Consider the following 24,199-nt stretch of genomic DNA (forward strand, 5'->3'; position numbering starts at 1 on the left):
TACGATACTTTGAAGTATCGGACGGTATCGCTCAACTCTAGCAATAACGCGCGATCAAAAAGACGCATATAAATATCCATGGTACTGCTGAAAATGTCATCTCGTCCCGCAAAAAACGAGCAGCCACTCAGCATCATCAGGAAAAAAATAAAAAGTTATAGCTCGCAGAATAAAGCAATGCAAAAATAATTATTTTTTATATAAAATTGTTTTCATTGCATAAAAGCGCCAAAACATAAAAAAACCTAAATGAGATATCGCTGTAACCGTACTGACCCGAAGAATAAAACCGCTTTATCAATTTTACCGCACACGGAACGGTGTAAACGCACCCCCCAAAAGAAATTCATGAAACGCTGGTTTTTGTTCATTCTGCGTCCCAAAAATCGGAATAAAAAGTGATCAAAAGATGTCACATGCCCGAAAATGATACCAATAAAAACGTCAACTCATCCTTCAAAAAATAAGACCTCACATGACTCGATGGGTCAAAATATGGGAAAATTATAGCTCTCAATATGTGGTGATGCAAAAACTATTTTTACAATAAAAAGCGTCTTTTAGCGTGCGACAGCCGCCAAAAATAAAAACCGCCATAAATAGTAAATCAAACCCCCTGTTATCACCCCTTTAGTTAGGGAAAAATAATAAAATTAAAAGAAAATGTATTTATTTCCATTTTCCCATTAGGGCTAGGGTTAGGGCTAGGGCTAGAGTTAGGGCTGAAATTAGGGTTAGGGGTGTGTTGGGGTTAGGGTTGGAGTTATAATTGGGGGGTTTCCACTGTTTGGGTACATCAGGTGCTCTCCAAATGCAACATGGCGTCTGATCTCAATTCCAGACAATTCTGCGTTGAAAAAGTCAAATGGTGCTCCTTCCCTTCCAAGCTCTGCCATGCACACAAACAGTGTTTTACACCCACATATAGGGTATCAGCCTACTCAGGACAAATTGAAAAACAACTTTTGGGGTTCAATTTCTCCTGTTACCAGTAGGAAAATAAAAAATTGGGGGCAAAAATATCATTTTTGTGGAAAAAAATGATTTTTTTATTTTCACGCCCGGGCGTTATAAACTTCTGTGAAGCACTTGGGGGTTCAAAATGCTCACCACACATCTAGATAAGTTCCTTGGAGGGTCTCGTTTCCAAAATGGGGTCACTTGTGGGGAGTTTCAATAGTTTAGGTACATCAGGGGCTCTCCAAATGCACATGACACCCGCAGACCATACCAGCAAAGTCTGCATTCCAAAACGTCACTACTTCCCTTCCGAGCCCCGATGTGTGCCCATACAGTAGTTTTCTCCCACATATGAAGTATCAGCGTACTCAGGACAAATTGGACAACAAGTTTTGGCATCCATTTTCTCCTGATACCCTTGGGAAAATAAAAAAATTGGTGACTAAATGATCATGTTTGTGGAAAAAATATGATTTTTTTATTTTCATGCCTGGGCATTATAAACTTCTGTGAAGCCCTTGGGGGTTCAAAGTGCTCACCACACATCTAGATAAGTTCCTTAGGGGGTCTAGTTTCCAAAATGGTGTCATTTGTGGGGGGTTTCCACTGTTTTGGTACATCAGGGGTTTTCCAATCGCAACATGGTGTCCGATCTCAATTCCAGCCAAAAAAGTCAAATGGCGCTGCTTCCCTTCTGAGCTCTGCCATGCGCCCAAATAGTCGTTTACACCCACATATGGGGTATCATCGTACTTAGGACAAATTGCACAATAACTTTTAAGGTCCTGTTACCCTTGGGAAAATAAAAATTGGTAGTGAAAAAATCTTTTTTGGAAAATATGATTTTTTAATTGCACCGCTGTACGTTATAAACTTCTGTGAAGCCCTTGTGGGTTCAAAGTTCTCACCACATAACTAGATAAGTTCCTTGTGGGGTCTAGTTTCCAAAATGGGGTCACTTGTGGGGGGTTTCCACTGTTTAGGTACATCAGGGGCTCTCCAAACGTGACATGGTGTCCGATCTGAATTCCAGCCAATTTTGCATTGAAAAAGTCAAGCGGCGCTCCTTCCGTGCTGAGCTCTGCCATGCGCCGAAACAGTGGTTCCCCCCCACTTATCAGGTATCCGCATACTCAGGACAAATTGCACAATAACTTATGTAGTCCAATTTCTCCTGTTACCCTTGGTAAAATAAAAAAAATTGAACCTGAAGTATTTTTTTTGTGAAAAAAAGTTAAATGTTCATTTTTTTTAAAATATTCAAAAAATTCCTGTGACGCACCTGAAGGGTTAAAAAACTTCTTGAATGTGGTTTTGAGCACCATAAGGGGTTCAGTTTTTAGAATGGTGTCACTTTTGGGTATTTTCTATCATATAGAGCCCTCAAAGTGGCTTCAAATGTGATGTGGTCCGTAAAAATAAAATGGTGTTACAAAAATGAGAAATCGCTGGTCAACTTTTAACCCTTATAACTTCCTAACAAAAAAAATTTTGGTTCCAAAATTGTGCTGATGTAAAGTAAACATATGTGAAATGTTACTTATTATGTTTTTTGTGTGTCATATCTCTGTGATTTAAGGGCATAAAAATTCAAAGTTGGAAAATTGCGAAATTTTCAAAATTTTTGCCAAATTTACATTTTTTTCACAAATAAACGCAAGTTATTTGAATGAAATTTTACCACTACCATGAAGTACAATATGTCACGAGAAAACAATGTCAGAATCACCGGGATCCATGGAAACATTTCAGAGTTATAACCTCATAAAGGGACAGTGGTCAGAATTGTAAAAATTGGCCCGGTCATGAACGTGCAAACCACCCTTGGGGGTGAAGGGGTTAAAAATCAAATTTAATACAAAAATCTGATTCAAACAATAGTTCATTTTCTGGTAACAGCTTTACTTTGAAGCTGTGTTATGATGAAAATGTATCTTAATGCACATACTTAGCAAAGTATTCATTCAAGAATCGCCTTTACTTTGCAATAGCACAATTTACACAGCCGCATAATACAGAGCTGGCGTTTCTCCTTTTACTTTTATTTCAATTCTCTCCTGATTCCAATTCTAAGCACAGTAAACTCTCTTTTCTTTGGCCAGTCTCGTCTGTTCTTCTTGCAGCTACAACTTTACTATATCGCGGTTTTAACACTGTTACATTAGCGTTCCAACTCTGCTACATCTCTGTTCCAGCTCTGCTGCATCAGTTGCCATTGCTCAGCTCTACTACAAGAGTTGTCTCAGTTGTCATTGTCTCATCTCTTTCATACCAGTTGCTGTTGTTCCAGTTCTGCTTTCTCTGCCACTGTGGTTCCAGCTTGTCTGCTCTGCTTCCTCTGTACCACTTGTCCATACTGCATAAGAACCACTCATCCGAAATAGGGACTTTAAGGATCCACCTCACCAGGTGAGAAATAACAACTTTGCATCCGTGGTAAAGCTGTGGAGGGAAAGAGCCCACAAAATAGGATGACCCTAATAGAGGAGGATAAAAAGGAAAAAAAAATATGGTAAGGCTCACCTAGGAGATAAGCATTGTAGACCCTGATTGAAAGGTACAACTTCTGCTACCTTATTGCTGGGGTGGACCCAGAGGTAAAATTCACCAGACTAAAAAAAACACTTTAAAATAGGCTGCTTGGCTAGAAGACTGTCTCATGCTGCATAAAAATGGTACATGAAGGTTTTACTGGTATTGGGCAACTTGTTTCTATGCCATATTGGTGTGTTATTCAAATGAAGAAAAAAAAACAGTTATTTTTTTTAATTTGAAAAAGATTCCAGTACAGTGTATAAACAAGAATTCCAATAAAAGAACCTTAATCTAGCATTTTTGCAGCAAGAGACGTTCTTCAAGCAGCGCAAGCTATAAAGTGTTTTTTTCCTTCTGGTGAACCTTGCTTCTGTGACACATTCCTGCTCGCAGACACAGCTCTCCCAGCAGATGTTTCCTTATTGGCTCCCTGATACATTCCTTCAGCCAGGTGAGTATCTATGAGGACTTGCTCTGATGATTACAATCAGGGTTGCCACTGGGAATTTTAGGGCCCCATACTGTCAAAATTTTTGGGCACCCTTGAGACTGCCTAGGCTCCACCCCAGCTCCACTTCCACCACTCGAATCTTCCACAGTCCCACAGCCCACTCTTGGAAAAACTCCACTTCTGCACCACAACCTCACTAGTGTTGATCGAATAGCTTTGGATAAGCACTTTTGAATAGCTGCCTTGGGAACCCGAATACCTGGAGCGCTCCCGATAAACAACTGTTCGGCGCCACAGCTGCATGTGTCACATCTGTGTAAGTCACATGAAGAGCCAAACAGATGGGCTCCAAACAGCTGATCATCGGGAGCGCTTCAGGTATCCAGGTTCTCAAGGCAGCTGTTCGGTAAGCGCTATAGCTATTTCATCAACAATAGTCCTCACCAATCACACATGAAGGCTATGTGCACACGGTGCGGATCCTCCCGCAGATTTTTCAGCGCGGATTTTACTAAATCCACAGGTCAAATGACCTGCATTTTTCCTGCGGATTTCTTCCTTTTTTTGTGGTTTTACTGCCGTTTTTGTGCAGTTTTCCACCTGCGGATTTGTAGAATGGAGCAGGTGGAAAACTGCAGCAAAACCACACAAAAAAAGTGACATTTTTCCGCACTAAAACCGCGCGGAAAAATCCACAGCATGTGCACAGCGGTTTTTTTTTTACATAGGCTATAATGGTACTGTACATCACCTGCAGTTCTGCTGCAGATCCGCAGTGGCGGATCCGCAGTAGAAACCGCACCGTGTGCACAGACCCTAACAGTTCCCAGATCACATATATAGCTATCAGCTTTTGTTTTGGCCCTACTCTACTCTAACCTATTAAACATTTGTTAAAATACCCAATACTAGAGTTGAGCGAAACGGGTCGAAAAAATTCAAAAGTCGCTGACTTTCGCCAAAGTCGGGTTTCATGAAACGAAACCCGACCTTAGGGTGAGGTCAGCCACGAGGTCGGCGACTTTAGCGCCAAAGTTCCGTTTCAAAAGATGCTTTAGCGCCCTTTTTCAGCCAATCAGGAAGAACGGACACTGGGGGCAACGTGATGACATAGGCAGCGGTCGCCACCATCTTGGAGAAGAGCATGCAAGTGATTGGCTTGCTTTGTGTGGTTCCGACCGCCAAGTTACTCATGCTGATCTCAGAATTGGGAGAGCTGCTGCAGCTGCTGATTCTGTAGGGAGAACGTTAGGAAGGCAAAAAGAAAAAAAAACTGCTTCTGCTGCTAGCGCTTTTCACTATAGTTACTGTGCAGTGAAAGGTGAAGATTTTTGCTTTTGTGCAGCAGTGCTGGTGGTGATTAGCCTGCCTTTTAAGGCTAGCTGCATTGCTATGTGCACACTGGTGTTGAAACTGCTTTTTTAAAAGCAATCCAAATTGCATTGTTTTGTCCTGGTGAGGTAGTGAGCGTTCATTTTTTCACACGCCGTACAGCGGTGTACGCTCCTCACACAGTACTGTGTAACGGCTGTTATCACGGCCAAATTGAAGCTATCTACGTGATCTACGTGTGTGACTCTGTAAGGAAAAGTCGAGGAGTTTTTCCGTTCTTACAGACCTACACCTTATAGTTTTGTCCGTTTTTCAAACAGTTTAGTATATTTGCTGTTTGATTACATTCAAAACAAGAGAGAGACAGCATGTGTCAGTCCATATACAAAAACACGGAGCTTGACAATTTTACATACACCGTACAGTGGTGTATGTGCACGTTCCTCTCTTAGTACCGTGTAACGGCTGTTATCACGGCCAAATTGAAGCTATCTACGTGTGTGACTCTGTAAGGAGAAGTCAAGGAGTTTGTCCATTCTTACAGACCTACACCTTATAGTTTTGTCCGTTTTTCAAACAGTTTAGTATATTTGCTGTTTGATTACATTCAAAAATAGAGAGAGTCAGCGTGTGTCAGTCCGTATACAAAAACACGGACCTTGACAATTTTACATACACCGTACAGTGGTGTACGTGCACGCTCCTCTCTCAGTACCGTGTAACGGCTGTTATCACGGCCAAATTGAAGCTATCTACGTGTGTGACTCTGTAAGGAAAAGTCGAGGAGTTTGTCCATTCTTACAGACCTACACTCTAGGGAGATTCCAATTCTGCCCAATTCTATATACACCTTGTAGTTTGTCATACACTAGGCAATTTCTGCCGGTCACATTGCGGTGTTATAGACACAGGGCCTGACAGAATCCAACTGTGTCCTGAAGTGTAGAGAGATTCCAATTCTCCACAGTCCTCTATCCACATTTATTACACCATCCAGAATCTGCCTGTCACATTGCGGTGTAAAATAAACAGGGCCTGACAGAATCCAACTGTGTCCTGAAGTGTAGAGAGATTCCAAATCTCCACAGTCCTCTATCCACATTTATTACACCATCCAGAATCTGCCTGTCACATTGCGGTGTAAAATAAACAGGGCCTGACCGAATCCAATTGTGTCCTGAAGTCTACAGAGATTTCAATTCTCCCCACTACTATATACACCTTGTACCTTGTTTCACAGTACCATATAGTTGTTGGTTTTTTGGGTACATTTTCCCCAAAAATGAGGAAGTGTGGTGGAAGAGTCTGTGGAAGTGGGCGGGGGTTGGCAGCTGGTAATGATGGTGTTGGTGGTGGATCTGCTGGTATTGGCAAAAGCAAAATAGCACCTAATGCAGGAGGTGTTGAGCCTGCGTCATCGTCTGGCTCCACAAGACCTCGAAGGCTCCCTTTTCTGGGAGTAGGTAAACCGCTTTTAAAGCCGGAGCTTTAAGAACAAGTTTTGGCTTACATTGCTGACTCAGCCTCCAGCTCTATTGCCTCCTCTTCTGAAGTTTTAAAAATAAAAGCACTGAGTCATCATTGGAGGCTCATGTTCATGAACCACACCTTTCCTTGTGTCCTTCACCCCAACCAAAATTGAAGGATGTGGCAAGTCACACTACAGATTACTCCATGGAGCTGTTTTCACATACCATGCCTGGGTTATCAAGTCAAATCGTGAATTACCCAGGCAAAGATGAATCTGACATGTAGTGTACTGATGCACAGCCACTGATAGATGATTCTGCTGGTTCATTCACTCAGAGCACTACATTGTCCTCGTAGTGTACAGAGCCAGAATCTGACCCAGATGAAACTCAGGTGCCCCTTCCCGCATACTATACCACCATACACGATGACACAGAGGGAGGGGCACATGACATTGAAGAGGAGGTGATGGATGACACAGTTGTTGACCCAGATTGGCATCCATTGGGGGTAGAGGGTGCCACTGCCAATAGCTCAGAAGAGGAGGAGCATCTGCAGCGGGCATCGACATCGCAACAGCTGTTATCTGGCAGGCCCGGAGCAGTCCAAAAACGGGTTACAAAAAACAAAAAAGTTGCAGGACAGCTTGGCCAGATGGTCAAAATAGCACTGCGTGCAAGGCCTCAAAATGTCTTCCATAGTAGGAAGAGTGCAGTGTGGCACTTTGTCCAAAATCCTAATGATCAGGCAAAGGTTATCTGTAAGAAGTGCGCAAAGACCTTTAGCTGAGGGAAAAATCTGAGAAATTTGAATGCCAGTTGCATGCTAAGACATTTAACCACCATGCACTTGCAAGCGTGGACGGACTACCAAAACTCACGTACCACATGTGCTACTGCTCCCAAAGAAGGTAGTCAGCAATGCTACATTGTTTCCCCCACTGTAAGTCCACCGGTTAGCAAACCACCAGCAGCAAATGTTGAGTTGTCGTCGCATGGGCAAATCAGTCAGGGAATCACACTGTTATTGCAATGAAAGACTGAATCTAGGCCATCAGAAAGAACACCAACTCCATCACCATCATCAACCCTCTCTCAGTCCGCCATGACCACCGCTAGTTCCACCATATGCAGCTCTCAAATCCAGCTCACCCTATCAGACACTATGAGTAGGACAAGAAAGTACTCATCCTCTCGTGTGCACTGGGTTTGAACGCCGTCATTGCCAAACTAATCTCGTTAGAGATGATGCCCTATCGGTTGGTTGAAAGCGCAGCTTTCCGCAAACTCATGGCCTACGTAGTACCACGCTATGACCTACCCAGTCGCCACTTCTTTTCTCGCAAAGCCATCCCAGCCCTCCACCTTCATGTGAAAGACCGCATTGTCCATGCACTCAAGCAATCAGTGAGTGGAAAGGTGCACCTCACAACTGATGCATGGTCCAGTAGGCATGGCCAGGGCCGTTGCGTGTCCATCACTGCACACTGGGTTAATGTGGTGGAGGGTCCACAGGGGAGAGCTGTGATGGCACAGTGCTGCCTAGCCCACGGTATAGGAAACAGTTGGCTGTAGGCGTTCGACCCTCCTCCTCCAGAAGCGTAAGCTCGTCCACAGAGCGCAGTCACACGAGCACTGCATTCGCAGCTGACAGTGGTGCACACGATGTGTCCCACTATCGATCAGCTAGTGGAAAGCGTCAACAGGCTGTGTTGCAGATGATGTGTTTGGGCGATAGACACACGGCGGAGGTACTGGCCGACTAATTTCAGCGACAAACTGAGTCATGGCTGGGCAGTCTAAATCTTGAGGCAGGCAAGGTAGTTAGTGATAACAGCCGGAATTTTGTGGCAGCCATAGCCCTTTCAAAACTCAGACACATACCTTGCTTGGCTCACACCTTGAACCTGGTGGTGCAGTGCTTCCTCACTAATTATCCGGAGTTAATAGGCCTGCTCCATAAGGTTCAAAGACTGTGCTCGCACATCCGCCGGTCGCCGGTACACTCCAGTCGTATGCAGAAGCTGCAGCGATTGCTCCACTGTTATGAATGAGTCACCGAAGGAGGAAAAAACAAAAATACAGGCTAAGTCCAGAAAACCAGAGAGGTTGGTGGCTATCGGATTGCAGACCCCTGATCCTATCCACAACAACTAACAGTAGCCGTGGGGGGTTCCTACGGTGCCCTAGACCCCTCGATCACAGCCGGAGAACTAAATAGGCCTAAATAAAGAAAGGGGAAATCTAAACTGCCCCAGAGCAGACCCCAAAGCAATAGGCAGCCCCCAACATATAATGACGGTGAAGCAAGATGAAAACACTAACACAGATAGAAAGATAGGTTGAGCAAACGATAGGGCCCAAGCTAACTAAAAAGGACAGGATAGAAAAGCTGCTGTCTGCAATCCATAAAAAACCCTACCAAAAAATGTCCCAACCGTCTGATAGAAAAAACAGGGCCTGAAGTCGCTAGGACTTCAAAATGACTATATCAGCACTCAGGTAAATTCTGAAGACAGAGCAAAGAGACAAACTGATCAGAGACAAAAATGGAACTCAGCACAGCCCAGACCGGGGATGGCTGAACTCCAAAAAACAAGGTAAACAAAACAAAACTAATAAGTTCAATAGCAGTGCAAAAACTTATCTTTGGGAAGCAGGAATCAGACTGGTCTCCAAGAATCCAGCAGAGAAATCACCAGCGACTCAGAAGGGCGTCGGCTGCCTTATATCCAGTCAGAAGTTCCTGCCACCCAGTCATCATCCACCAGATCAGGTGTTTGGTAATCAGCCTCACTACCTTCCTTCAGTAGAAGAGGGAGTTCATCAGACGTCGACGGTGAAGGGGAAAATAAACTCAAAACACTCCACCTTCCCAAGCACCGCCTAATTATCGACGTTGCACCAAGGTGGATCTCCACCCTGCACATGGTTGAGCGGCTGTGCGAACAGAGGCAGGCCATAATGCATTTGTGGGAGGATACACGGGCAGGCACTTTGAGGGCAGACATGGAGTTGGCAAGTGTGCAGTGGTCGAAGCTGAAAGACCTCTGTAAAGTCCTTCAATGTTTTGAGGAATGCACACGGCTGGTAAGCGCAGACGACGCCATCATAAGCATGAGCATCCCACTTATGCGTCTGCTCATGCAAACTTTGACGCACATCGAGGAGCAGTCGTCTGCAGCCGAGGATGATGAGGAAGAGGAGGAGGGAAGCCTTGATGACAGTCAGCCATTGTCTGTTCAGGGAACTGTCGTGGACGAGGTGGAGGAAGAAGAGGAGGAGGAGGATAATGATGGGGATGATTATTTAGGAGAGGAGGATGCTTCTCGTGGGGCAAGAGAAAATGTTGGCGTGGCAAGGTCTGGTACTGGGTTTGTGTGTGACTGGAGGGATGTGGATTTGCCTGAAAGTGCTCTTCCACCCAGCACTCGCAGTGCATCATTGACACCGGGAACATTGGCCCACATGTCAGATTATGCCTTGGAGATCCTAAAAAGGGACCCCCGCATTGCCAAAATGATGAACGATGACAACTACTGGTTGGCCAGCAACCTGGATCCACGCTATAAAGGCAAATTCCAAACATCATGCCACAGGAGAACCTAGACCTAATATTGGCTAGCAAACAAGCAACTCTGGTAAACCAGTTGGTTGAGGCATTCCCAGCACACAGCAGCAGTGATGGTTGTCACACGAGCAGTAGGGGCCGGGGGCAACTTGGAAGAGGTGTTGGTGGTGCACACATCAGAAGTGGCGTTGGAGACAGGGGTTTCATGACCATGTTGTGGACTGATTTTTCAAGTCCCGCTCACACGACTGGTAATACTGCATCAATTGAAAGTGACAGGAGACAGCACTTGTCAACTATAGTGACAAACTACTTTTCCTCCCATATCGATGTTCTCCCTCACAGGTCATTCCCATTTGACTATTGGGCAGCTAAACTGGACACCTAGCCTGAATTGGCACAATATGCCTTACAGGAGCTCGCTTGCCCAGCTGCATGTGTGCTATCGGAAAGAGTCTTCAGTGCTGCTGAATCAATCCAGAAAAAACAGACAGAAAAAAGGACCCGTCTGTCGAGCCAAAATGTGGATGATCTAACCTTCATTAAAATGAACCATGCATGGGTTTCCAAGGATTTTGTCACACCTTACCCTGATGACACATAGGTTGACAGAAAAATGGCTTTCTTTGGTCCGCCTCTTCCTGGGACTTGACCAATTTCACCTTTAGCAGCAGGTGAATGTCCCACATCAACATATGCCATTTTGTAAACCTCCCTAACTGGGCTGCCTCCTCCCCCCATGGCCGGGGTCACCACCTAGCGCACGCAACCGTGCGAGTGCCGTTGCCCTGGACAGGTGGGTGGGCCGACTCTTGGGCACGGGCACTGGCACAGGGTCCCTCATAGTGCAATCAAGTGTCTCTGACGGTGGGGTGTGCACACCCGCCGTCAGACACACCGCTGTACTATGAGGGGCCCAGTGCCAGTACCGATGCCCACGAGTGGGCCCCCCTTGCTTGGGCAGGGCCCCAGCATTTGCAATGTTTACCTCTCCCTGCTTCTCCGCTGTGTAGTCTGGGCTGTCAAATCCCTCACTGGGACTGCCACTACAAATTTGGTGAACTGATAGAAGATGATGGCTAAGACGTAGCTATGCCCTGTCCCGATGGCCAGGATCTAGCTTCAGATGACCAATGGCTTCCATTTCTTATGGACGTCAGACACACCGGCGTACTATGAGGGGCCCGGTGCCAGTACCGCTGCCCACGAGTGTGCCCCCCCCCGCTTGCTCAAGGCACCAGCACTTGCAATACTTACATCTCCCTGCTCCACCACTGTGTAGTCTGGCCTGTTAAATACTTCACTGGGACTGCCAATACAAATTTGGTGAAATGATAGATGATGGTTGAGATGTAGCTATGCCCTGTCCTGCTGGGCTCTATCTTCAGATGATGAATGGCTTCCATTTGTTATGGACGTCAACTCAGAATGAGATGCAGTGGTGGTTTCTCATCAGCTTTCACAGTTTTCCTACCCACAGACATGTGACATTCCAGTGCACATTTTTAAATGTGCCCTCTCATGCCAATCCAAATGAATCGCCTACGGCCTGTGGCTTCTATCTTTTGCACTCCAAAGTTACGTGACAGAGCATGATAGGCAGTGAGCACCATGTTTACATCTCTCCCTGTGATCAAAATTATATGGATATGAGTAATGGCGATGGGATCAACGGTACTGCGATACAGCAACACTTTCTTCACAAAGAAAGGTTTTCGCTGGCTCCACACACTAATTAATTGAGGGTCTGCATCACCTCTGAGAATTGTGACGGAAGTTTATCCCGTGAATAGGAATTCCTAGATTTCTGCAATCACTAGAATTTATGTCAGTAATTGTATGCATCTCATTTCCTATTGCGGAGAGTCTGGACTGTCTTACTGAGACAGAAATATATATGAAGATTTAAAAATACCACCAAAAGTGTATACTGGTGTACGCTTCAAATACATTTCCTTTTTTCTACTTTTTAGATTGTTGTCTAATCCATACTGAGAACATGGAGATTTTAAATATTTAAACTATGCTATATATACCTGCTATCCAGTGATAATGTACCCTTTCTCAACTTTGTACGAGCTGGTCAAATCCATACTGGGCCTGAGACCGTCTGAGCCTGCTGTCATGATCTGACAGTTTTAAATTGGACAAAGTGAATTTTTTTTACTTTGTCAAGTGCAAAGTGTGACGTGATTGCCCCCGGTGGCCATTGGAATTATCACACGTGGTGTCTTTCATTCTAAGTTGCCCGGTGGTGGGGAGTGGTATCGCACCTTAGTGGTAGGTTTAATTTGTAATTACAAATCAGGTGTGAGGCTCTATAAATGAGTCTCAGGGTATTCAATCACTGTTGGTGATAGTTGTTCATTTGCAACCAACCTTGGTGGTGGAAGGAGCTGGAGAGATTGCTCAGCTCAGTCTGAGTCCTGGTGTGGAAGGAGTCACAGAAGGGAGTTCTTTGCAGCACTGACTGAACTTGGTGGCAGCTATTCAGGAGGAAGGCTGCAGTCGGTTGCTGGACTCTGTGCTGGAGCATTTGCACAGAGAGAGCTAAGTTTTCTATTTCCCCTGTTTGTGACTTTCCTTATGTGTGATCTAGTGCAGTGGTGGGATTAGTTTCCGCACCGGCCAATGCCCTAGCGAGGGACTAGGTTCAGGGCGAGTCAGGGCATAAGGTTCGCGTGCGGCGACAGGTACGGAGCCTGTATAGGGAACGTAAGGAGTGTAGGGACGCAGCCTCAGGGGAGCTCAGGAGGTCTCCACGTCCCTATACTCCTATTACAGGGCCCACCACTGTAATTGTTCCTGTGTTTCCCCTTATTATTTAAATTCGCCAGCTGGAGGCGGGGTATCCAGTTTTACGTGTACTTTTTAAATTCGCCAGCTGGAGGCGGTGTGTCCGGCTGCACGTCCCGGTATTATTTAAATTCGCCCCGCTGGAGGCGCTGTATCCAGGGTCACGTGTGTCATAAATTCGCCCTGCTGGAGGCGCTGTGTCCAGTCACATGTTGACCATTACACCTGCCTCCTGATCTATAGACATAGGTTTTTAATGTGTAAACTATGCAATACATACCTGTTATCCGGTGATACGTTACCCTTTCTCACCTTTGTCCAATCACGTCTAATCCATACTGGGCCTGAGACCGTCTGAGCCTGCCTCCTGTTATATAGACATAGGTTTTTAATGTGTAAACTATGCTATACATACCTGTTATCCAGTGATATGGTACCCTTTCTCACCTTTGTCCAATCACGTCTAATCCATACTGGGCCTGAGACCATCTGAGCCTGCCTCCTGATATATAGACATAGGTTTTTAATGTGTAAACTATGCTACATATATACGTGTTACCCGGTGAATCTGTACCCTTTATCAACTTTCTAGAATCTTGTCGAATCCATACTGGGCCTGAGAACGGCTGCCGAGCCTTTGTCTACTTTTTATATTCTTGTCTAATCCATACTGAGCCTGTGAGAGTCTCTGTGTGACTGATGGAATATATATGGAGATAGACAATTATCCTTTGACTGAATAGAGCTGTACATTTCTGATACAGTGCCATATATCTGATGTTATTTTGTGTCTATTTTGTGCAAAATTTTGAAGTTTGGTGGAAGAGACCGTGGACGTGGGTGCAAGGGGGCCAGCTGGTGATGATGGTGGTGGTGAATCTGCTGGTAACTGCAAAAGCACAATAGCAGCTAAGGCAGGAGGTGTTGAGCCTGCGTCATGGTCTGGCTCCGAAATGTCTGGAATGATATCTTTTCTGGGAGTAGGGTAACCGCTTTTAAAGGCTTACATTGCCGAAACAGACTCCATCAAATATGCCCACCTCTTCTGAAGTTTCAAAAAATGCAAGCACTGAGTGGTCAAGTGCTGGCTCCTGGTCAGGAAGAACCCCTTTCCTTGTGTCCTGCACCCCCACCAAACTGAATGAGGCAGCAGGCCACACTTCACATTAGTCCATGTAGCTCTTTCTATCATACCATGCATGGGTTATCAAGTCAAATCGTGAATTCGCCAGTCCAAGATGAATCTGACATGGAGTGTGGGTGGCCAGCCAGGGCAGTGGGGTTAATCGGTATCAGGCCAGTGTCTCACAGGGATGTGTCACGGTGGTGGTGACCCGTTCCGTGGCCCTGGGCGTCCATGCAAAGGGGTGAATTACGCTTATAGGTGAATGATACGTGATGCCACCTCTGGTTTCTGATTAGATTGAACAGCGCTGCAGTGTCGCTTCTGTGGACAGATGTTGTGGTGCAGCTAAGATGTAGAAGACCTGCACAGGTAGGGCCGTAGTCGCAGGGCAGATGAAAGAGTTAGGAGATGGTGTGCAGTGCAGGATGTAGCTGAGCCATGCGCCAGGCGCAGGAGAAAGATGACAGACACAGTCGTGCAGTTCCTTTACCTGTACTTGGTAGGTGCTGTCCAGGACCCAGAGTACAGATGGAGAAGGAGTTGGTCAGCCTGGAAGCAAATTTGGAATTCTCTCTCTGCAGATAGGTAGTGTGGCCTCCGTTCTAGCACTTATCTGAGGTACTCGCAGTGCTGAGTTCAATGAAGTTCCCCTTGTTGACTCTCTTTTGGAACTTTCTCGTATGGCTGGCAGCCGTAGCCTTTTCCTTCTGGCTCACACACATCGATGCTGGGGCCTCCGAGCCTCAGTTGGGTACAGAGCATTTACAGCTGCTACTTCCTCCAGATTCTGCTGCAGGACCGTCAGTGTCCCTACAAACTTGGAGACCGGAATCCGGACCATGCGCTCCAGCTAGAAGTGAGCCTTAACTCTGCTCATCCTCCAGCTCCCCTTCTCACGTCCACACACTTCCCCTTCCCTGCACAGAATGGCCTAACTTACCTCCTCCCGACCACAGAGAGCAGCTCCTCAGCAGTCATGTTCAGAGGTCTCCCTGCTGGCGTGGAGTGGGAAATGTGTTGTGTGTTGGTTTAACTGCTAGAGAGATCCTTCGTTGCACCCAAGCATGACATCACACTCCCTAGGAGGAAGGTAATGCCACTGTGGTGACCGTACTCCTGGGGACGCCACAAGTGAACTGATGCCAAGCCACTGCTAGATGATTCTGCTGGTACATTGACGCAGATCACTACATTCCCCTCACTCTCTACACAGCCAGAATCTGACCCAGAGGAAACTCAGGTTCCCCTTCCCGCATACTATTCCACCTTGCACGGTGACAAAGAGGAAGGTGCAGATGAAAGTGCAGGTTCCTTGAGCTGGTGGGGGGACATAGTACGCAAAATTGTCTCTGCCCTGATCTATGTAGCAGAAATGCTCATTTGCAATGAGTGCCAACCACTGGGTGATGCTCATAGTAGAGTGGAAATGACAATCACAGGGATCTGCTGCAGACCCCAGGTTGTCATGCCAATCCATCCGTGACCCACAGTCATGTGGCAGGGGCGCAGATGAGTGTGGTTTGCGACACTCTTCCTGCGCGTGCATGTTAAGTGTCACTGTAAGACATTGACAGCGGCATTCAACATGTTAACAGCTGCAGGTGGATCGTGATTCCACCCCGTCTGTTAGGGGCACACGATAGCTGATCAGATCAGCTGTCATGTGCTGGAAAAGGTGCGGGCTCATGGCCGAAGCCTGCACCAAACAAGGGGAGGCGTCCAATGACGGACACTGCACGTCATTGGGTGTTAAGGGATAATATATGTAAAAAGTGTATTATATTGCATATATATTCACCGATTATACACTACCAAAAAATCTCTTTATTGGTATTCATTAAAAACCTATAAATTCTAGAATATATTGTAAATACACCCCAAAACATGAGAACTCAAAAAGTGATAACAGAAAAAAATATCAAGTAGTCAAGCATAATGGAGATCACACTATTTGTCAACTATTCTTCTTCCTACCTGTCCACAAAGGTTGGGCACCCTTTTAAAATGCAATCGGTGCCGCCACTCCTCGTCGACTAGCCCTGGCCATCCTTGCTGCTGTCTCCTCAGCCTCACCCTGTTGGACGCAGGATGCAGACCCCTCTATAGCAGGTTCCCACTGCTGGATGCAGACTTCCCTCAGCAGTCTCACCTCACTCCCGTAAGCAGCCTCCCCCTGCCAAACACAGAATTCCCTCAGCAGCCTCACCCTGCCAGACAGCAGCCTCCCCACTCTTCTCAGTAGCATCCACACTCTTCTCAGCAGACTCCCATCTCTTCAGCAGTCTCCAAACTCTCCATCAGCTTCCCATCTCCTCAGCAGCCACCCAGATTTTCAGTATCCTCCCATCTCCTCAGCAGCCTCCCATCTCTTCAGCAGCTTCCCAGCTCCTCAGCAGCCTCCCGTCTCCTCAGCAGCCTCCCGTCTCCTTAGCAGCCTCCCGTCCCCTCAGCAGCCTCCCGTCTCCTCAGCAGCCTCCCATCTTCTCAGCAGCCTCCCATCTCCTCACTCCCCTCACCTCATTTCCCTCTGCAGCCTCTTCTGAGTCCTCATACTGCCTGCCGCCAAATTCAATGTCTCCTGTCTCCCACGAACATGACGTGCTGCTCTGCTCCGGAATGAAAAAGAATGCACAGCTTGTCGCATGACTTACGTCAGGACCATGATGCACTCGAGCCTACATCTGCGGCTTAAAGGTACAGCATCGATTTCTGCCCGCCGGATGCATTCACAACACTGTAGGTGTATCTTTAAATCACCACAGTGTTGTTATGTATCTGGCTTGCAGCAACCCTGAAATATTACGCCTGGGACCGGACAAGCAGAAGAGAGGAGGGCCCGGGCTACCAGCGCATACGGACCCCCCATTGGCTACTGCTCACCGGATCCCATACAATAGTAAGGGCATTAATGCCCTGATGACTTTTCATCCATTATAAGTTTATGCTTCGAACATACAACACTGCCCTTCAACTCTCCAAACAAACCTATTTCAACACCCTCATCACTTCACTGTCCAATAACCCGAAACATCTCTTTGACACTTTTCATTCTCTACTCAACCCAAGAGTACAGGCCCCAACCAGCTCCGAGCTAATGATCTAGCCAATTTCTTCAAAGAAAAAATTGACCAGATTCGACAGGAAATTATCTCCAAAACACCTCATACCATGCACTGTCCTCCCTCCCCCACTGCATCTAGCTCACTCTCTGATTTTGAACCAGTCACAGAAGAAGAAGTAAGCAGGCTCCTTGCATCTTCTCGCCCAACCACTTGCACCAGTGACCCATTTCCGTCACATCTCCTCCAGTCCCTTTCCCCTGCTGTCACCCCTCACCTAACTAAAATATTTAACCTCTCTCTCTCTTCTGGTATCTTTCCCTCCTCATTTAAGCATGCCATCATACATCCACTACTTAAAAAACCATCCCTCGACCAAAACTGTGCCACTAACTATAGACCTGTCTCTAATCTTCCCTTCATCTCTAAACTCCTGTAACGCCTGGTCCACTCCCGTCTGATCCGCTATCTCTTTGATAACTCTCTTCTTGACCCTCTCCAATCCAGTTTCCGCTCTTTACACTCTACTGAAACTGCCCTCACTAAAGTCTCTAATGATCTACTAACAGCTAAATCAAATGGTCATTACGCCATGCTAATTCTCTTGGATCTCTCTGCAGCATTCGACACTGTGGATCATCAGCTCCTCCTCACTATGCTCCATTCCATTGGCCTCAAGGACACCATTTTCTCCTGGTTCTCCTCCTATCTCTCTGACCGCTACTTTACTGTATCTTTTGCTGGCTCCTCCTCCTCTCACCTTCCCCTTACTGTTGGGGTTCCTCAAGGATCGGTTCTAGGCCCCCTCCTCTTCTCCTTGTACACTGCCCCTCTTGGTCAAACAATCAGTAGATTTGGTTTCCAGTACCATCTCTATGCTGATGACAGATGACACCCAATTATACGCTTCTTCTCCTGACATCACGCCAGCCTTTCTAGAAAACACCGGCGATTGTCTAAACGCTGTGTCTAACATCATGTTCTCACTATATCTGAAACTGAACCTGTTAAAGACTGAACTCCTTGTGTTTCCTCCCTCTAATAATGTACCTATACCCGACATTGCCATTTCTGTGTGTGGTTCCACTATTACTCCTCAGCAACATGCCCGCTGTCTTGGGGTCATGCTTGACTCCAAACTTTCCTTCGCCCCCCACATTCGATCACTGGCTCGCTCTTGTCATCTGCATCTCAAAAACATCTCTAGAATTCGACCTTTTCTTACTTTTGACTCTGCCAATACTCTTACTGTTTCTCTTATTCATTCTCGTCTCGACTATTGTAACTCTCTTCTAATTGGTCTCCCTCTTACCAAACTCTCCCCTCTCCAATCTGTCTTGAATGCAGCAGCCAGGATCATATTCCTCACCAATCGTTACACCGATGCCTGTACCTTGTGCCAGTCATTACACTGGCTACCCATCCACTCCAGAATTCAGTACAAACTTATTACCCTCACCCACAAAGCCCTCCATGGCTCAGCACCACCCTACATCTCCTCCCTTGTTTCAGCATACCACCCTACCCGCGCCCTCCGCTCTGCTGATGACCTGAGATTAGCATCCTCAATAATCAGAACCTCCCACTCCCGTCTCCAAGACTTCACATGTGCTGTGCCAATTCTTTGGAATGCACTTCCCAGGTCAATACGATTAGTCCCCAATCCCCACAATTTTAAGCGTGCCCTGAAAATGCATTTTTTCAGACTGGCCTATTGCCTCAACACATTAACCTAATTTATCCCTGTGTGGCACAGCCAAAAGTTTTACCATAACCAGGTTCCCCGCATCATGTTCCCACATGCTTTATGCATATATTAGCCCTCTGCGTCTGTACTGTTACACACTTAACATTATGGCTGGTCCATACAATCAGGGCAACTGTTACCACCCACCTTTCGTGTCTACCTCTTTCCTCATAGACTGTAAGCTTGCGAGCAGGGCCCTCATTCCTCTTGGTATTTGTTATAAACTATGTGATTATTGTTATGCTGTAATGTCTATTGTCTGTACAAATCCCCTCTGAAATGTAAAGTGCTGCGGAATATGTCGGAGCTATAGAAATAAAATTTATTATTGTTATATTATGATGGTGGCGTTGATTACAATCATGATTATGTCAGGCCGAGCACATTCCTCGTTCTGACAATTTTAGTGCTTTTCTTCTGTCTTATGCTCCTCTCTTATTCTTTGATTCTGACATTTATCTCATTCTCCCACTCAGAGGCGGACATACTGCCAGTTCAACAGGTGCATGCGCACCGGGGCCATGAAGGAGGAGGGGCCCAAAACAGCTACCGACCATGCTTGATCCATCATAGAGAGAGCAGGAGCAGGAACCTATGAGGAGAGACAGGGGGCTGTCATTTGCAGAAGGAGCGGGTGCTCTCTGCTTCAGCCAGGGACTCCGCGCGGCCTCAGTGACGTCAACAGGAGTCCCCGGCTGACCTGAGGTGAACTGATGAGCGTGGAAAAAAATGCAGAAACTTTCCCATACTCATTAGTTCATCTCCGAGCAGCCAGGGAGGCTGCACAGAGATGAAATTATTCATTCTGACAGTGGTTTAGAGCGGGCTGGTCGCATTAGCATCGGTCCTGGTCTAAAACACTTAACCCCTTCTGATGGATTACAGCGGGGGACCTGACTGACCATCGGAGAGGTAAGGATATTGTTGTTTTTTTGTTTTATTTTTGTTACAGGTCGATGGTTTAGTTTTGGATTAGCAGAGGAATAAATCTGGTCAAAAACTAGGTGTCTTTATTTCATTAAAATAATTTTTCATTAATGTCTGTGTGTGTTTTTTAACCATTTAATAGTTTAGGGTTAATAAGTGATAAGTGTCTTATTGACACCTCTCCATTATTAATCGGCTTAATGTCACCTTCCAATAGCAAGGTGACATTAAGCCATTAATATTAACCCATTAGCCACCACTACAGGGCAATGGGAATAGAGAGGATAAGTGCCAGAAAAGGCGCATCTTATAGATGCGCCTTTTCTGGGGTGTCTGGGGGCAGATTTTTGTAGCCGGAGGGGCAAAAACAATGGTCCCTCTCAAGGCTATTAAAATCTGCCCTCACTCACCTGCTTTACCTCTCTGGTTGCGATTTTACCGCGGAAGCCCACACATTTTTTTACAATGAATTAACCCCTTAATTTAACACCTAAACGTCCCAAATTTTACACATAAACCATAATTCAATTATTAGTCAGGGACATATAAAAAATACATTAAATAAAATCGTTTACTGTATGTAAACCATGTGTCATTTCATGTCGGGTTTTGGAATGATTTTACAGAAGCCGGCAATTGATTTTGCGGCTATTCTGCTATGTAGAACTCTATGAAATGTAAATCTCTCTCTCTCTCTCTATATATATATATATATATATAAATCAAGAAATATATATTTATATATATATATGTGTGTGTGTGTCTCAATGACGTGTGTGTGTGTGTATGTGTGTGTGTATATATATATATATATATATATATATATATACATATATACACTCACTGGCCACTTTATTAGGTACACCATGCTAGTAAGGGGTTGGACCCCCTTTTGCCTTCAGAACTGCCTCAATTCTTCGTGGCAGAGATTCAACAAGGTGCTGGAAGCATTCCTCAGAGATTTTGGACCATATTGACATGATGGCATCACACAGTTGGCGCAGATTTGTCGGCTGCACATCCCTGATGCGAATCTCCCGTTCCACCACATCCCAAAGATGCTCTATTGGATTGAGATCTGGTGACTGAGGAGGCCATTTGAGTACAGTAAACTCATTGTCATGTTCAAGAAACCAATCTGAGATGATTCGAGCTTTATGACATGGCGCATTATCCTGCTGAAAGTAGCCATCAGATGTTGGGTACATTGTGGTCATAAAGGGATGGACATGGTCAGCAACAATACTCAGGTAGGCTGTGGCGTTGCAACGATGCTCAATTGGTACCAAGGGGCCCAAAGAGTGCCCAGAAAAAATTCCCCACACCATGACACCACCACCACCAGCCTGAACCGTTGATACAAGGCAGGATGGATCCATGCTTTCATGTTGTTTACGCCAAATTCTGACCCTACCATCCGAATGTCGCAGCAGAAATCGAGACTCATCAGACCAGGCAACGTTTTTCCAATCTTCTACTGTCCAATTTCGATGAGCTTGTGCAAATTGTAGCCTCAGTTTCCTGTTCTTAGCTGAGAGGAGTGGTACCCAGTGTGGTCTTCTGCTGCTGTAGCCCATCTGCCTCAAAGTTCGACGCACTGTGCGTTCAGAGATGCTCTTCTGCCTACCTTGGTTGTAACGGGTGGCAATTTGAGTCACTGTTGCCTTTCTATCAGCTCGAACCAGTCTGCCCATTCTCCTCTGACCTCTGGCATCAACATGGCATTTCCGGCCACAGAACTGCCGCTCACTGGATTTTTTTTCTTTTTCGGACCATTCTCTGTAAACCCTAGAGATGGTTGTGCGTGAAAATCCCAGGAGATCAGCAGTTTCTGAAATTCTCAGACCAGCCCTTCTGGCACCAACAATCATGCCACGTTCAAAGGCACTCAAATCACCTTTCTTCCCCATACTGATGCTCGGTTTGAACTGCAGGAGATTGTCTTGACCATGTCTACATGCCTAAATGCACTGAGTTGCCGCCATGTGATTGGCTGATTAGAAATTAAGTCTTAACACACAGTTGGACAGGTGTACCTAATAAAGTGGCCAGTGAGTGTATATATATGTCTTCTATGTGTATATATCTGTTCTTTCGTTTTGGTTTCAACCTGTCATTGGGCTCCATTATATGTCCATTTTGCAAGCCTGCGAGAAAATCTCGGCATACGGAAGCCATACGGATTACATACGGATGCTTACATGCGCAAATACGTGGCCACACCTTGACAACGGATGATATACGTTTCACTATTCAGGGACCATTTCTGCTTATTACGACCGTACAATACGCCCGGTATGTTTATACGCTAAGTGTGACTCCAGCCTAATAGTATCAGTTGCTGCTGCACCTAAGTGGCTTGAAAGAGAACGGGAGCCACCTTTCACACACAGGACATCAGACTGTTGGGAGCTTTTGTAGGGGATTGAAGTAGAATATCCCTTTAATGCCACCTCCCCTTTAAGGCGTTCTAATATTAATATATTGTAAATATTGTGAAGATATGATTGTGCCATGGTACTGCTACACTATTGTGTATTACCGCCGTTCTCATTGGTACTGCCACATTATATATGTTACCATGTTGTACGTATTGTATTGTAATGTATTATGTTTGCATATTGATGTATAAGTTTAGGGTAAGTCAGTGCATCCTTCGGGTTCATTAGTGGAGGGCACTATTAGTATAGAGTTCATAGAAATGGGTAAGTGTAGTTCTGTTGTGGGCCACTAGATGAGGGTATACTAATGGGCCTTGTTAGGTATAGTTGATAGGAAGTTTAGATAAGGGTTAACAGTAGGAGGAGCTGCTATGGGTTAAGTAATTGTAGGCTATAGGAAAAAGTCAGTAGGGAGAGCACACCCGACAAGTCAAGAAGGACTCTAAGCCCAGGACTCCATAGCAGTTACGCAATGTTGTTTTAAGAAGAATAGCACAGGCACAGTCAGACGGGTGCTGGATAAGACCAGAACACCCAGGGAAATTGCAGTTTATGACAGCAGTAGGAGCGGAAAGGAATACGTGGTCCAAAAGTCGTGCAGGGCGAAGAATGTTCACCATGTGGCAGATCCTTAATAGGGCTGAAGCTTGCAAATCTGGGATGAAACAGATGAACGGGATCCCCTATGTCTTGAGGACCTACAGGAGTAATGCTGCGGTACCGCTAAGGGCGCCACTACCCGTAATGCGCATGAGGATATAGAAAGTAAGCAAGGAAAAGTGCAGGAGGAATGCTGTGTGGACTGTAATGTAACTGATGTGTCCGGGACCGTTGAAGAGGAAAGTAAAATTGTTGATTTGGTATCAGAACCTGTATCTGTGTCTGTTATTTCAACCTTAAGCACTGAAATCAAGTGTACAGGAGCTGGGTCGCATCGCAGTGGAATCCCTGTCCGTGGACCAACACCCCAAACTGGTGTAGTACGTGTGCCGACTGGGGGGTGATCCCTTTTCGCCATGAACAGACTGGAGACAGAAATCGACGTGCGTTTCAAACAGGTCTTATTTATTGGTCATCCTCCTGACGACCACAGCAGTACGACAGCTTCTATGCACAGGCCCTGATACCTTTTCACCTCCTGCTTTCCCTTGAAGCGACGTCCCTCGCGGTTCTTTCACTGTGGCTGCCTTAGATCCACCACCACAGAGCTTCTCCTGACCGAGTCCATCTGTCTGGTACCCCCGGGTGTCATCTGTCCTGCGGCTATCCTGTCAGGGCCACCCCCTGACTATCTCTCCAACAAATCCCTTCTGGAGCTCGTCCTTCTTCCGTCTTCTCCTGAACTGAGCTGCGCTGAACTCCTCCTGGACTGGCTTTCCTGGGGCTCTCTCCCTTTTTATTCCCCTGCCTGGGAATTCCCCTCTTTAGCCCTTGTAACTCTGCCCACCATGACTATGCAGTTTCTTAAGCGTTAGTTGCTGTTAAGTTCTTTCCCTGCTTTCTTTTGTCTCCCTCTAGTGGCAAAACCTCAGTACTGCACTGTCTCCTTCTCCTGCTATTCTTTGTCTCCCCCTAGTGGCCAAAACCCGGTCTTGCACCATCTCTTCCTAATTCTAACTGTTTCCCCATATGTATACACCAGTTCACGTCAAGTATATTTACTGCACATCTTACATTTACTGTTCCTCTTCATACAGGTCCATAGGTCAGTCCACTTCCCTACACAGGTATGCCGGAAGAAGCTGATGGTTTTTCTGTGGGAGGAGGCCAGGATACCAGAACCCT

At 45.9% G+C, this 24,199-nt stretch overlaps 1 long non-coding RNA gene across 1 annotated transcript in view; it reads right to left on the bottom strand.

Moving 5' to 3' along the window:
• Positions 1–3,023: 3,023 nt before the first annotated feature.
• LOC141083947 (uncharacterized) overlaps positions 3,024–24,199 on the bottom strand; it is a 130,271-nt gene continuing 109,095 nt past the window's right edge. Inside the window, exon 3 of the long non-coding RNA XR_012230861.1 lies at positions 3,024–3,437. This is a non-coding gene — a long non-coding RNA (uncharacterized lncRNA). The remainder of the gene's footprint in view (positions 3,438–24,199) is intronic.

Source organism: Dendrobates tinctorius, unplaced genomic scaffold (assembly GCF_039654945.1).
Source record: "Dendrobates tinctorius isolate UK_male_01 unplaced genomic scaffold, ASM3965494v1 ptg000022l, whole genome shotgun sequence".
Taxonomy (NCBI): domain Eukaryota; kingdom Metazoa; phylum Chordata; class Amphibia; order Anura; family Dendrobatidae; genus Dendrobates; species Dendrobates tinctorius.